The sequence below is a fragment of the Chlorocebus sabaeus genome, chromosome 8 (assembly GCF_047675955.1).
Source record: "Chlorocebus sabaeus isolate Y175 chromosome 8, mChlSab1.0.hap1, whole genome shotgun sequence".
In the NCBI taxonomy this organism is placed as follows: domain Eukaryota; kingdom Metazoa; phylum Chordata; class Mammalia; order Primates; family Cercopithecidae; genus Chlorocebus; species Chlorocebus sabaeus.
In genome coordinates, this window is record NC_132911.1 from 132,437,950 (window position 1) to 132,452,915 (window position 14,966).

The 14,966-nt window shown below is 40.1% G+C and overlaps 1 pseudogene; it reads right to left on the reverse strand.

Moving 5' to 3' along the window:
• Window positions 1–7,825: 7,825 nt before the first annotated feature.
• LOC103237436 (presenilin-associated rhomboid-like protein, mitochondrial) lies at window positions 7,826–9,176 on the reverse strand (annotated as a pseudogene).
• Between the last annotated feature and the right edge of the window lie 5,790 nt (window positions 9,177–14,966).

A 14,966-nucleotide genomic window follows, 5' to 3' on the forward strand; every position in this document is an offset into this window, starting at 1 on the left:
CTTATCTACTCTCCTAACTTCAGGAACACATATAAAACTATGTTTTCTGCATAATTCAGGTTTGCCATTCCTACTCACAGCTAACACACAACCCCTAATCCCAGTGATTTAATACCACAAAAGTTTATTTCTCAGGTACAATCCACTGTAGGTTAGGTGGCTCTTCTTTGAAAAGTAATTTAGGAATTCAGTTCTTTCTATAATTTGGCTCAGTCATATTATAGTCTATAAAACAGCTCTACCAACCTGGGGGTCTTTCACTTCCAGCTTCATGGATGGGATAAGAGTATAGACTGAGATACTTGTTGAAGATTTTCAGGACTGTGCCTAGAAGTGGCTTCCTTCTCTTACCTCCACATTCTATTGGCTATAACTAGATACAAGCTAAGTGCAAGGGAAGGTGAAAATAAGGTTCTCCTGTGTCCCCTTGAAGGAGAAATGGTATCGGTGTGAAAATAGGCCACAAAAACTTAGAAACTTATAGACTTAGAAACTTAGAGACTTAGAAACTTATAGACTTAGAAACTTAAGAGACTTAGAGACTTAGAAACTTAGAAAGCTTAGAAAAGCCACACCAGGCTCTAAAGCACCCGCCCAATGACCAGGTGGCCATCTAAAGCACCCGCCCAATGACCAGGTGGCCATCTAAAGCACCCGCCCAACGTCCATGTGGCTATCCAAAACACCCACCCAAAATTCCCGGAACTCAAACAGAAAAACAAGTCCGAGAAATACCCCGCGCGGGTTCAAACCAACTAATCAGAGTAAGACACCTTGCTCAGGCCATAACCTGCTCCAATCATCTTGCGCCTCAAGCTTTGTGAGTTTCTGTGGTTTTTGCCTTTATAAACTGTCTGTACTAGGCATTCGGGGTCCTGTGGCCAACTTCGGACATAGGACCCTAGCGCGCTAACAATAAGTCTCTCCGCTGTGACTTCCGTGTCGAGTGGTCTCTCGCGACGACCCCTGCCCAGGAAGGAATCTAAAAACTAGGTTCCTACAGGTGAGCATCAAGTTAGTCTCTGATTAATCCTGTCTGATCATCATGGATCAAGTTTATTCTTTCTTCTAAACATGAAATATGTCCTCATCCTCCCCATGGAGAACAATTTGATGTCCTTTTCAAAACAGCAGGTCTCCAGATAATGTTCAGGCCTCTACACTAGATTCACATGTGTGCCCTTGTTACTGAATGCCAGGGGTTCAGGTCCTGTTGCTTGCCATACAGAAAGACAATTACTGAGGCAATGGGTATTGCCAGGGAAGTAGGCTTTGTTACAGGTGATGCCAACCAAAGAGATTGAAGACAAATCTCAAATCAGTGTCTCCCTCTCAACTGAAGTTAGTAATTTATACAACTGCAAAGGAAAACAGGAGGGGCAAAGAAAAGGAGTTGGTCAACAGGCAGCAGGCGATTAAAGAGAGGTCTTGCATCTCATTATAACCACGTGTGGGAAACCAAGAATTGGGGACGTGTAAGGCAGCGGGTGTATCTCATTGTAAAAATGTAAGTTTCTCAAGCTTCAGTTCTATGGGCTCCTGGCTTATTGAAAAATTGGGCCAGTTTTATTTTTATGGTCTGATAGTTCATGAAGACCAGTATCCAACCCCAGTTTCCCTCCTTGGCTACCACCATCAAATACACAATAGTAGAATAGGGATGGGATAATTGCAATGTGTACTCTCATTTATGAAGGGAAAAAATACAAGACACATAAATCAATAGTTATAGTGGATGCTGTGGTGCCCTCCCCAGATCTTCCTTTATGAACAAGGTCCTTAGCCTCTCAGCTGCTGATGGCTCACAGATGAGCCCCCCTCCAGGAACTGCTATCTAAAAATCAGTGTCTTGACCAAGAGTATGACCTGCCTTGTGGAAGCTTGCATCCAATGACTAGTGCAGAGTATGAGACATCAACTCTTTGTCTCAATGGGGACAACTTGAAGGGATCTCCTACCCTCTAACCTCTGGTGGGATTGACTGAGTTCTTTGTTGAAATTACTTCACTGGTTCAATGTTTCCCTTTGCCTAATCTTACTTTTCTTACTCCTTAGAGGTGTTGTTTCCAACATTTCCCAAATAACCTGTGGCACACATATCTCAGGGTCTCTGAATCTGTTTCCTGAGGGCCTTGAGCTACAACACTGGTCATAATTGCTCTGAAATTCCATGGGGCCAATCTTATGAGTTCCCCCTAGTCTGGGTGGGTAAAAATAGTTCCTTTTAGGCTCTGATTTTGCTCTCTGTTGGAGGAAATCCCTTGTCTTTTATAGTTTATGGACTGTGGCTCTACTCTTGAGGGTCTTCTCTTTGTTCAGTTTCTTTGGGGACTCTAAAGTGAATGCTGGAGAGCATATCATTGTTAGGGGTTTTGAGGCTTTCTGCCTGCTTGTGATAGGTCAGGATCCTAAAGGTCACCTCAAGTCTCAAAAAGCCAAAGACATTTTGAATGAATTTGTGACTTATTTGTCAATGTAATTCTTTCAACACCTTCATAGCTTCTAATCTCTATACATTCCAGCCAGTTTCATGTCCAGTAACCACACCCTAAAACCTTTCCTAGACACAGTTCTCAGACCTACTTTATTTCTTCGCTTTTTCAAAACCCTGCCTCTCTGTCTTAACTAAAGCTACCTTGAGGTTAGTGGGATTGAATGGGATTGATGGAGTCTGAATTTATCATTGCTCTAGTCACTCATCCAACTGAAGGATTTTTCCTAGACTTAGTATTTCAAAGTCATTAAACATCTCATATCTTACTTTTGAAGGTCTAGAATCTAGAATATTTTCACTTTTTCACCCCTAAAAGGCCTTGAATTTCTCAACTTTCTTTATTATCTTTCATTTCTGCCTGCAAAGTATCTCTTTCATTTCTGCCTGCAAAGTATCTAATTCTTCCTTGAGGTCATAACTTATAATATCTTACCAGACCACCCATTGGTAGCCAACATATTCTACTAAGATTCTGCTTTCCAAGCCTTTCTGCTAGAGCTATTGGTTGACTAAGCATGCTATCTGTATTGAGAACAACTGCAACTAAGAAGGGATTCAAATGAAGTGTCTTGCAACTGCATAATCTGAAGACCTATGCTTCCAGCCTGTGTCAGCTTCCTTGATGCTCATCTCTGAATGCTTAACCAATACCAAATATTTATCTTTGTGTTATGGTAGTCCCCTCTTCAAAGTACCAATTTCTGTATAAGGTTATATAACCAACCACCTGGTAATCTCAGTGACTTAGTACACAAAATAGTGGAATTCTCCCTCATGTTATAGTTTGTTGCAGATTGGATTGCTTTTCTAAGAAGTTTTCCTTAAAGAAATGCATCCATGATTCTTCCATAGTGTGACTACAACTCCATATTCTTTTGTTTTTGTCATGAGAACCTCAAGATGATTTTAAGGTCTGGGCTTGCAAATGGTGCATATCACTCCTGCTCCCATCTCGTTGTCCAGTAGTAGTCATGAAAGTATCTTTTATGGCCGATAAGAATCATAAAGACCTCCAGGAAATTTATTCTTCCTCTGTTCTTGGGAAAAGCAAGAGAAACTGAGAGCATCTCATCACTTGCTATCATATTCCCAATTTCATATCTCTGTAACCTAGATTTTTCCCTGAGTTGAAAATATTTATTAAATAATATTTAAGATGTATATGGTATTTCAGTTTAAAAAGTGAACTTGCATGCGTTATATTATTTTACTCTCAAAACATCCCGTGTGATATGTATTAATATTTTCATCTTCCTTTACAGATGATAGTATTGAGGCTTGTGAGTCAAATTCCTTAACAAAGGAATAAAGCTTCTACTATATGACAAGTAGTCTGCTAGGAACTAGTGACAGAAAGGTGACCCCAAATCAGATACAAACTCTGTTCCCATGCTTATGCTTTAAGGTAAGAAATAGGTATTAACTGAACAAAACATTAATAGATGTGTATTAACAAAGGAGATCAGTGCTCTGTAAGAAAGATACATAATTGTGCAAAAAATGTATTTAAAAAATAGTGTATGCAGCTTCTTTTTGGAGTGATGATTATATTTAAAAATTACCATATGATGATGATTGTACAACTCTGTAAATATACTAAAAACAAACCATTAGTTGCAGATTTTATATGGCTGAATTTTATAGTATGTACATTATATCTCAATGAAACTATTAAAAAGAAAGAAATACATGCAGGGAAAATACAAGACAATTTACCCAGGCCAAATTAGTCATATAAACTGTAAGTACTGCAGAAAATCAATATTAAAAATAATTACTATACTTTTCTATTAGGTTTTCAGTTTCCCTAGGCTTTTAAAAAATATATCAGAAAATGTTAAAAGATAGTATTTAAAAAGAAAAGTCATGACAATCCATTAACTCTTTATTTTTATATCTTGTCCTTTTCTTGGGGCAAATTATGTTAATCATGATAGAATAGAAGCTACATTTTTCCCTAGGTAACTTCTTCTGCAGTAGAAACAATAATTGGTGTAGCGTAATGTCATTTTCATCCATCCGATTAATATATTATGGTTTTGCTTAGCAGTATAAAAGACATTGAAAGTATAAACAAAATCAGACAAATGAATCATAGCCTAAACTGAAGGACTCAAGGAAACATACCTTGGAGAACTCTAAGTCTGATATCTGAAAGTGACCTGGAGTTAATAAGGGAAGAATAAAAGAATAACATTCTGAATAGAGGGGTAACTAAGGAACCAAGAAAGGCTTGTGCAGGCAGTGACACGGCATAAGTGGAAATCCAGCAGGAGGGTCCAGGAAGGCCTATATTGTATAAACCTGATAGACAAAGTTAAGATCTTTCATTTTTTTCCAAAAGAGTTTTCTAATTAAAAAGTTTAAAGTGGAAAGTCAAGGTTAATTTGAGGAACAGCTTTTTTGTTTGTTTGCTTGTTTGTCTGCTTGTTTTTTCCATAGCGTCTATTTCTAGAACTTAAATTGCTCATCTACATTCAGCTTTAAGTGGTTGAAATGAAATCTTGAACTCAAGCTACCTGGCTATGGAGGCCACTAGACAGTACCTAGTATAGTGGGGACAAGCCAAGTCAGCTAAGCTGGCACTGCAGAAGGCCCTCGTCAGGCCACCAGGAAGCTAAGTACTCCTCTAGTGATGGAAGAAATATACTCAGAAGTATATAACCCTTGGGCAGGTCAAATTTTCTTATTGTGCAAACAGTATGGATCCTTGAGGGTTGGGGCTGCTTGCACCCAAAGATAAAGAGTGGAAGGTTCTGAAACACACTGACTCGGCATGGACTATTATGCTCTATTACAGACTCAAGTCACACCTCTGAGGAGCCAGGGTGGCATTGACAGTTGCATTTTCACCCACAGGTATCTTTGATTTCCTGTGTATTCCTCTCACTGGTTGTTTGCTAGTTCAGTATTAAACTAAACTAAAGGAAAACTTTCCAAATACGCATCTCTATTCCAGCTATCACTGATTTGTTGCCTGTTCAGAATGCATGGCCATAGTTGTAGTGTTCAGCTAACACTGATTCTGATTAATCATTAATCACTGCCCATGCCAAACCAGTCAACTTTCACTGCTGATCCTGGCCCGTCTTCAACTTGGGAAAAGCCTTTGTGAATCAGCCTAGCTCAGCCTGGTTGTGAAGTTGGAGCAGAGAATTCTGGCAGAGGGTTCTGACATGGTTTGTAGAATGGGTGGAGAAAGTAAAGACGGGTGCAGGGGAACTAATGGAAACAATGTACTAGGCAAAAGTCCTGCAGAACCTCTCTGAATTGAGATCTTGTACTAAGACATGCAACAGAGTGGGTTTCCCACCTCTGCCCCAAACATCCTGGGAAATTCTCCAAAGCTGCCCAATCACTTTGTATTTGCTCCATAACTGAGGTCCGCGAGTATGAGGGCAATTTTTCTTTCATATGAAGCTCTGTGCATATGAAAAGTAAATTTACCTTCTACTTCTAAAGATCTGTAGTAGGTACTGCAATAGGAATATTACTGTGGTCATATTTGGTCATATTTGGTCACATGTGGTCATATTTCATCTTCGTATCAAAGCTTTGAAAATGTATGATTTTCATTTTCCCCATTTAAAAAATAAGAAACTTAAGTGTCAGAGCAGTTAAATAATAATAAAGATTATGCATGTAGAAAGTGGGAGAGTGAAGGTTCAAACCCAGATCTTTCTAATATCCCCACATGAGCTTCTTACTTAAATATTCAAAACTGATCTCCTTTAAAATATTTTACTAAATGAAAAACCTTGAAAGACAAGTTTTGTGTGTCTTGCCAAAATTATAGGTCTAATTAAAGTCAGAGTTGGGCTTTGGTAAATATCTGTTGAATTGTCTCTTCTTGCATAAGCTCTTCAAAGTGCTTTGGGACTATAGGAAAGAGATCCAAAGTGAGGTGGCAACTATCTCATTTAAACTGTTAAAGTTTAAGCACAAAGGAATACTGCTAATTTGGAAGCAAACATCAGGATTTACCAGTTTCAGTGACAGCCAAGTCCTCACCAGAGAAGTTTATCTTGGAGGTTCTGGGTGACACCAGAGAATAAGCATGGGCTTTGAAATCAAAGGGCCTATATTAAAACTCAGGCCAGGCGTGGTGGCTCACGCCTGTAATCCCAGCACTTTGGGAGGCCGAGGCACATGGATCATGAGGTCAGGAGATTGAGACCATCCTGGCTGACACGGTGAAACCCCGCCTCTACTAAAAATACAAAAAATTAACCAAGGGTGGGGGCACATGCCTGTAGTCCCAGCTACTCGGGAGGCTGGGGCAGAAGAATCGCTTGAACCCAGGAGGCAGAGGTTGCTGTGAGCCTAGATTGGGCCACTGCACTCCAACCTGGGTGACAGAGCAAGACTCTGTCTCAAAAAAAACAAAATAAAACTCAGCTCAGGAGTTCGAGACCACCCTGGGCAACACGGTGAAACCCCATCTCTACTAAAATACAAAAATTAGCTGGGCATGGTGGTGTACACCTGTAGTCCCAGCTACTTGGGAGGCTGAGGCACAAGAATCGCTTGAGCCCCAGAGACGGAAGTCGCAGTGAGCCGAGATTGTGCCACTGCGCTCCAGCTTCGGCTACAGAGTGAGACTCCATCTCAAAACAAACAAACAAACATACTCAGCTCCACCATTTTCCAACTGGTCGATCCTGTGCAAAGATTTTTCTACCTAAATCTAAGTCTAGAGAAAGTTTAAAATGCCAAACTAATAAATATATTTTTTAATAATGCCTCTGACAATTTTCTTCTGTCTCTATCTTTCTGTCTCTCTCTCTCTTCCTTCCCCATCCTCCTTCCCTCTTTTCTGTCCTTTATTCTTTCCTTTCTTCATTCATGAGTACTAAAAGCCCTTTTTCTGCTCCCTCTCCAGCCATATACTCCCTGGTGTGTTCTGCTAAAACAGAATTGATTGCCTCCTACCATGATAGTTGTTCTTAGTTTTTTGTTTTGTTTTGTTTTCGCTTTTTATTCTTTTTTGAGACAGAACCTCATTCTGTTGCCCAGGTTGGAGTGTGGTGGTGCAATCTCGGCTCACTGCAACTTCTGCCTCCTGGGTCCAAGCAATTCTCATGCCTCACCCTCCTGAGTAGCAGGGATTACAAGCATGCACCACCATGCCAGGACTTGTTTTTTGTTTGTTTGTTTTTTTTTTTTTTACAAACTAGACAGAAACCTTTATTTCACAACTTTATCATCATCCACTTGCTAAAAAGACACAGACTGGGGGACACAGCTGAAAACACCAGGAGGCCAGATGCTGGCATCTTCCAGGCGGGAGCATAGCCGTGATCACCCTAGGGCCGATGTCTCCTGGGGCTCTCAGGCATCATGGACCAGATGCACCACTATTGTCCAATACCAGTTTTACTTAGAGCCACCTCCTTTTTTGAGGCCATTAGTCCTTATTTCATGCCAGATTTTCACTAGAGCCTCCCTGTTCTTCCAAATCAGCTCATGGCCATAAGTAACATACCATATTCCACAAAGAGCTCCCCCAAGATGTGTTGCATGATCAAAAAATTTCCATCCCCAGATCATTCCTGCTGTATCCACGGCGATGATGGCTTTTAGGGCATTCCGTGCTGTGAACGTGAACATCGGAAGGAAAATAATGGCAAGCCTCCCTTCTGGGATCTTAGTGCAGACAGCTGCGATGGTGCCAGATGCACCAAGTGATGGTCCATACCTTCCTGTGGCAACTTTACCCACGTAACTGACAGAATTGGAAATAACACCTGCAGATAGGTACAACGCCATGAACTGCTCTTGACCCAGAATGTTCACTATGCTGGAAGAGAAGCTCCACAAAACATACGTATTTGCTGCCATGTGAAATAAGGAGAAATGACGGAATGTTGACAGCAGCTTTGGAGAACAAAGGACCTTTGAGGCTGGATTCGATGTGAAATATCTGATCGTTGTCTGCTGCAGAGAAGGTACTCTCCATAAACAGAATACAAGGACATTTGCAGCTGTAATACCTGTCACAGTCTGCTGGCCATCCCTTAGATTATTCCACCACTTGTTAATCTCCTTTCTGAAGTCTTCTTTATGTGGTCTTATGCTATCCAACCAATCAGCTTTTATACCATCAAGTTATACTTGATGTAAATGACGAGTTGATGGGTGCTGACGAGTTGATGGGTGCAGCACAGCAACATGGCACAAGTATACATATGTAACAAACCTGCACGTTATGCACATATACCCTAGAACTTAAAGTATAATAATAATAAAAAATTAAAAAAAATAAATCTGGACCCTGGATTTCAGTGATTCATACTGTCAAATAGCAGCTGATCCAAATGCACAGTCTGTAAACGCAACAGTAAAAAATAAAGGTTTTATGAGACTCCTTATAGGATAGGGAGAAGGATAAAAGACTATTTCTTCCACAGGAGGAATCAAAGCACTTCTCTTGTATGCTTCACCACTTGTCCCTGTGTTTGATCTTCGAGGTTCAACCTTCCTGGGTGCTTTTCTGAATCCGCATTTTTTGCTGAATAAATAAGTTAAACCTGCATCCGAGCAACCGTGGCGGGGTTAGGGCCACAGGGAGCTCCTCGCAGCTGTGGCCGCCCACCGACACAGCCCACGCCTGGCCGCCCACCGACACAGCCCACGCCTGGCCGCAGCCCCAGCCTCTCTGCGCCCAGCCTCGCCAGGACATCTTCCCGACCTCTGCCCCACCATGGCCCGACCTTCGACTTTTTACTAGAGAGGGGTTTCACCATGTTGGCCAGTCTGGTCTCCAGTTCCTGACTTAAGTTATCTGCTTGCCTCAGCTTCCCAAAGTGCTGGGATTACAGGTGTGAGCCATCGCACCCGGCCATGGTTCTCACTTCAGTGCCTCCTTGGTTTCCTTTGGCTAAAGTGGTTTTAATTTCGTGTTGCCTTGGTGAGATTTTTACTCACCAAGATCCTTCAAGATCTAACAGACGTATCACTTTTACATTGAAATTTTTCCTATACCCCCTTTTATTCCTCCTCTAAGTTTACTTGATTGCTTCCCTCATTTATCTCTTTGCCCCAATCGTATGCTGTACATATCTCTATGGTTAATGATTCCAGCTTCACCCTATTCTATGCCTACACTTGATATTTCACATATAATCATGTCTGGCTCATCAATAAAGCAGAACTATCACAAGACACTTTATCAGAAGGGTTGAGACACATCATGGGAAATAATGCATTTTAACAAGAAAGCAAGGGAAAGAATCTTGTGTTAGCCTTTGGAAATAAGGAAACCAGTATGCTATCAATCTAACACTAGGACTCCCCCAGCTTTGTCCTACATCACTGTTCTACCTGTACTTGAGACTCAGTTACAGAAGGAAAGATAGTTGGGCATAAAACTGAAATAAAACTTTTTGAATATGCACAGAACTGTTTGAGCATCTTGAAATTGTAGACAGTCATTCTTTTTAACCAAAAACTACAATGCACCTGAAAGGCATTGAAGCTTGGTACACAAGAAAACCAAGGGAAGTACCTGACACAGGGTGACAGAAGCTAGTAACAATGAGCTCTAGAATTTGTTGCAGATTCCACACTCATTGTGTTGCACTTCACTGTCTCTCAGCGACATGTGACTTAACAAATACTATTTTGCAAACTATATTTGTGCCCTTAATGCTATGTAAGATATCAGATAAATCATGTGGTTCCTATTTTACCTGATATTTGCCATCAGTGGAATGAGAATAACATTTTCCACCTACTTCTTGGTGGCTTGTGGGTAGATTATGACATAATATCTGCAAGAGACCGTGAAGGAAGAGATTAAGGTGCTGAGCAATGATGCAGTTGAATGCTTTGGGAAGCGTTTATTGAGCTCTGACTATGTGACAGGTAATTAGATAGGCACTGGAGGAGAAAGACAAAGACATGACAACAAAGTAAGTGCACTTATCAAAACACCACTGTAAAGGCAATGAAACTTTATTGAGATCCTGTATGACTTATGCATGCAGAACTGAGAGTCGCCATATGGTAAGCTGACATGTGAGCTGGTAGGTTGTATGATATGAATAAAAATACAGGTGAAATTAGAAAACACATACTAAGCTTAATGAGACCATCAAGGTCTCTGCTAAAAGTTCTACTGTTTTTTTGGACCCCCACCAGCAGTCCGTTACTAGTATAAACCTGGATTCTCAGCTTTCTGCCTTGGTAAATAAAATCTGCAAATTACCCAGAGTATAAGAGGCTGCAGAAATAAGATAAACTCTCCAAAGTTTTCACATCTCCAGAGTCCTAGCCTTCCCCAACCCTGCCAATTTTTAGTTTCAGTAATATGGAAATGGAAGAGAAAGCCATTCAAGTCAGAGGGAAGAGCAAATGCAATGGCAGAAAAACAATAGCCACATGAACTTTGGGAAACTTGGAGTCAGTGTCAACTCAGCTTCTTACAAGAGACTCACAGGTAGCATGACTGAAGCAGGCAGGAAGAAAAGTTAACCCTCGTGAATTGTGAACATGGTGGGAATTGTGGAAAACTGCAAGTACAAAGCCATCAAAGGGTCCAACTGCTATAAAGCATGGGCCAATTGCCACCATATGAAAAAACAGGTTTATTCTTACTTTTAAATAAAAAGTGGTGAAACCACATTTTTGATGCAAAATCTTCTGATTTTTAAATGTAGGCTTAATTTTATCTTTAAAACACTAAGCAGGCCAAACTATGTGTTGCCTTTTCCCTGTCTCTGTCTTAGATTCTAATTTTTCCTATTTATAAAATGGGATTAATAATTCCTGTTTGGCGGTGTCCTGTGGATTACAGTATGTGGGGGCTAGGATTTGCTGGATGCATGTAACTCTTCTTAAGGACACATGTATTCATTACTGATTACATAATCATAATATGATAAAAGACCTACTCAGGGAATGCCTCATTTTAGAAGTGCTCAATCAGGAACTTGATGCTTGTTCATGCAGAATATTACACAGGATATCCATTTTTTGAATTTAGGGTTGGAGTCAATCAAAGATTGGTTAGTTTTTTTGCAAGATCATTTTGACTGTTTGTGTCTGTCTAGAGTAGTGAATTAAGAAATGTTCTGCATCTGTAACTAGGCTCAGTGAAAGGAAGTCTCACGATTGATTAATGATGTCTGACAGGGTCTTAGAAAGTGAAAGTGGCCACACACACATGCACATTTGCCATCTCTGAACCAAATGATTTCTAAGTCCACTTCCAGCCCTGAGAGTTTATAAATAAGATTTAATCAAATTTGACCTCCTTTTAATGCCTCACAAATTATTCTGAGGCCTACATTATGAAGATCAGTGTCAATGAAATATTGATTAAGGGAGATTTCTGTGACAGACTGTTGTATAAACCAGCTTTGTCCTTTTCTTATGCGACATCCACTTTCAACACTTCACAGAACAGATTTATTAACTGAGTTGTCTAATGTCATTATTTTTTACTATGCTTGATGAAATCCTATATGCTTCATTCTGGTTTAACTTGAAAGACACCTGATTCTGTTCTGTATGCATGATACTAAGGACACACTGATGAATAACAATGGGTGCCTTTATTAAATGTGTTTCCTGACATTCTCAGTAATACACACAAAAGAACAAATGAGCAAAATGTAAGGTGAAGTGTAGCATCACAGAAGTTTCCACCCCTCATTCTTAAACTTTTCTATGAAAATCGAAGAGAGAGATTGCCCTCAAGAAATCTGAAGCCAAAAATCACAATAAGTAGCCACAGAGTAAATATTTAAATATCTAAGAATAAACGTCTTGGGATTCTTGTTCTATATTTTAAGAAAAATTTGTAAATTCTACATAATATGTTTCTTCTAATTCACTGGGCTTTTTAATCTCAAATTCTTCCAGGAAAATTGGTAAATTTTAAAAAATGTGCTAGGCTTCTCATGTGAGTTTCTGGGACCTTTACATGGCCATATGTAAACTCAGCCCAAGAAGCAGTGATGACTCCAACAGAGAAGCATCATAAAATGGTCAAGAAACAAATTGTTCATTTATTTACTTATTTGTTTATTTTCTTGAGATAGAGTCTCGCTTTGTCGCCCAGGCTGGAGTGCAGTGGCTTGATCTCCACTCAAGCTCTGCCTCCCGGGTTCATGCCGTTCTCCTGCCTCAACCTCCCAAGTAGCTGGGACTACAAGTGCATGCCACCACGCCTGGCTAATTTTATATATTTTTAGTAGAAACAGGGTTTCTACTAAAACAGGATGGTTTGGATCTCCTGACCTCGTGATCCGCCCGCCTTGGCTTCCCGAAGTGCTGTTAATCTCGTTTTTAAATAAGAAATAAGAGAAATTTTCATAGCTGAAATCAGACCTGAGTGGAGGTCAGGGAAGATAATCCATTCAGAGGAACGAGTTTATATAAAGACATGGAGGTATTAAATAGCACAATGTCTCCAGGAAACTACAAATAGTTTTCTACTGCTGGATGAAGTTTCCAGATTGAGCATGGCATGAATAAGGTAAGACAGAAAGGAAGGAGCCAATGTGTACACTAAGCAGGTCTGTTAGAAACATCACATTCTTTCCAAATATGTATTTTTCATCGAATTTTTTTAATTGCTGTCTTCCTTTCTGCTTAACTTCCTACTCATAGACCAAAACGCAGATCAGGTGAAAGCTTTTTTCTCCTTCTTCTTCATTCATAAACTGTACTTCTGAATCACATTATCCATGACAACCCTCTGTTCTGCCTTGGCCACCTATCAAAGGCCTCCTCTCACTGCTGATCAATGGTTCTTCTGGCACTGGAACTGAGCCAAAAATAAACCAGCCATTGATGAAAGAGCAAAGCAGCAATTCCGTGAGAACAAAACGTCCTGACCAGAGTGCAGGCTGAGTGTTTCCTCTCAATAAAAAGCACTCTGCCATTGTAGAACTCATTCACTGAATGGCCCATATAGGGGTGGCGATATCCTTTGAAAGTCATTAATAAGCCACCTTCTATGTTTAACCTTGTGATCCTTTTGAGGAAATACTTAGAATAGAAAACTAGACAGTATTGAAAAAAAAAAAAAAAGTTCTGCTTTGAGGGTCTGAGGGCCAAAAACCATTTGAAGATGTTCTTCCAGCTTCCTTTGACAACTTGCTATAATGCTACCCTTCTTATTTACTGGCTCTTATTCTCATCAAAAAGAACTTCAAGAGTTCTTCCCACGCACACAATTGGAAGCAACAATATTTCTCTTCCTGAGAACCAAAGACTTTCAATAATGTTCATCATGCGCATCATTTTTGAAGTCTTCTGTAAATATCTCAGAGATGAATTAATTGGCTATATTTCCAGTTTGTTTGGATTGTGCTTGTATCTTATGCAATTCGGAGAATGTTGTGATAAACAGGGTGCTAGGACTAATAATGAGAATTGTTACTAAGTATATTTCCATAGCACTGATGTATCAAAATACATCGTACTAGTGAGAGCTACTATGCACTGCACCTTTGTTTGTCTGCTGTTCTAGGCACATTACATATTTTCTCTTCTTCGGTTTATATAGCTCTTAAACACCTCTTATGGAAGATATGATAACTCCCATTTTAGAGATGGGGGATTAAGGCTCATAGGGGTTGATTTGCTTTCATACATTTACAACAGTGTAAATGTCAGAGCTGGTTCAGAAGCAAGAACTCTGGGTTCCCCAGTATATTTTCTTAGTCAATATCTGATATGGTTTGGCTGTGCCCTCACCCAAAATCTCATTTTGAATTGTAATCCCCATAATCCCCACATGTCAAGGGTGGGACCAGGGGAAAGTAATTGGATCATGGGGGTGGTTTCCCCCGTGCTGTTCTTGTGATAGTTAGTCTCATGAGATCTGATGGTTTTAGAAGTGTCTGGCATTTCCCCTGCTTGCACTCACCCCATCTTGCCACTTTGTGAAAAAGGTACCTGTTTCTCCTTTGCCTCTGCCGTGATTGTAAGTTTCCCGAGGCCTCCCCAGAAACACAGAACTGTGAGTCAATTAAAATCTTTCCTTTATAAATTACCTAGTCTCTGGTATTTCTTCATAGCAGTATGAGAACAAACTAATACAGTATCTTAAATGGTACTTCATGCAAGTGGTTCCTTTGCATCTCTAGTGTACTCTGCCTAAAATCCTCATTTACCTCTATTTGTATAACTCTTTTCTTTAAGATCTGACTTTGGATGTCACTACTGGTAGGCAGTTATACATATTCTCACAAAGTCTAGGCTAGGTGGTTGTTGTATGTGGTTCCATATCATTTTGTGTTTCCTTCTTTGCAACATTTACTGTGCTGTTTAAATTGCTTAATCTGAGGTCCTCCAAGGCAGTGATCATGTCCTTCACCTGCACATGTCACGTAGAATACCTGGCAAAACACTAGTGCTCAATAACTGTTAATAACCCATCAAGTATTTTGCCTTTCGGTGGTATTTGAGACTTTCCAAATGCATTCATGTAATCTGGCTCATTTAATAATACGTAAAA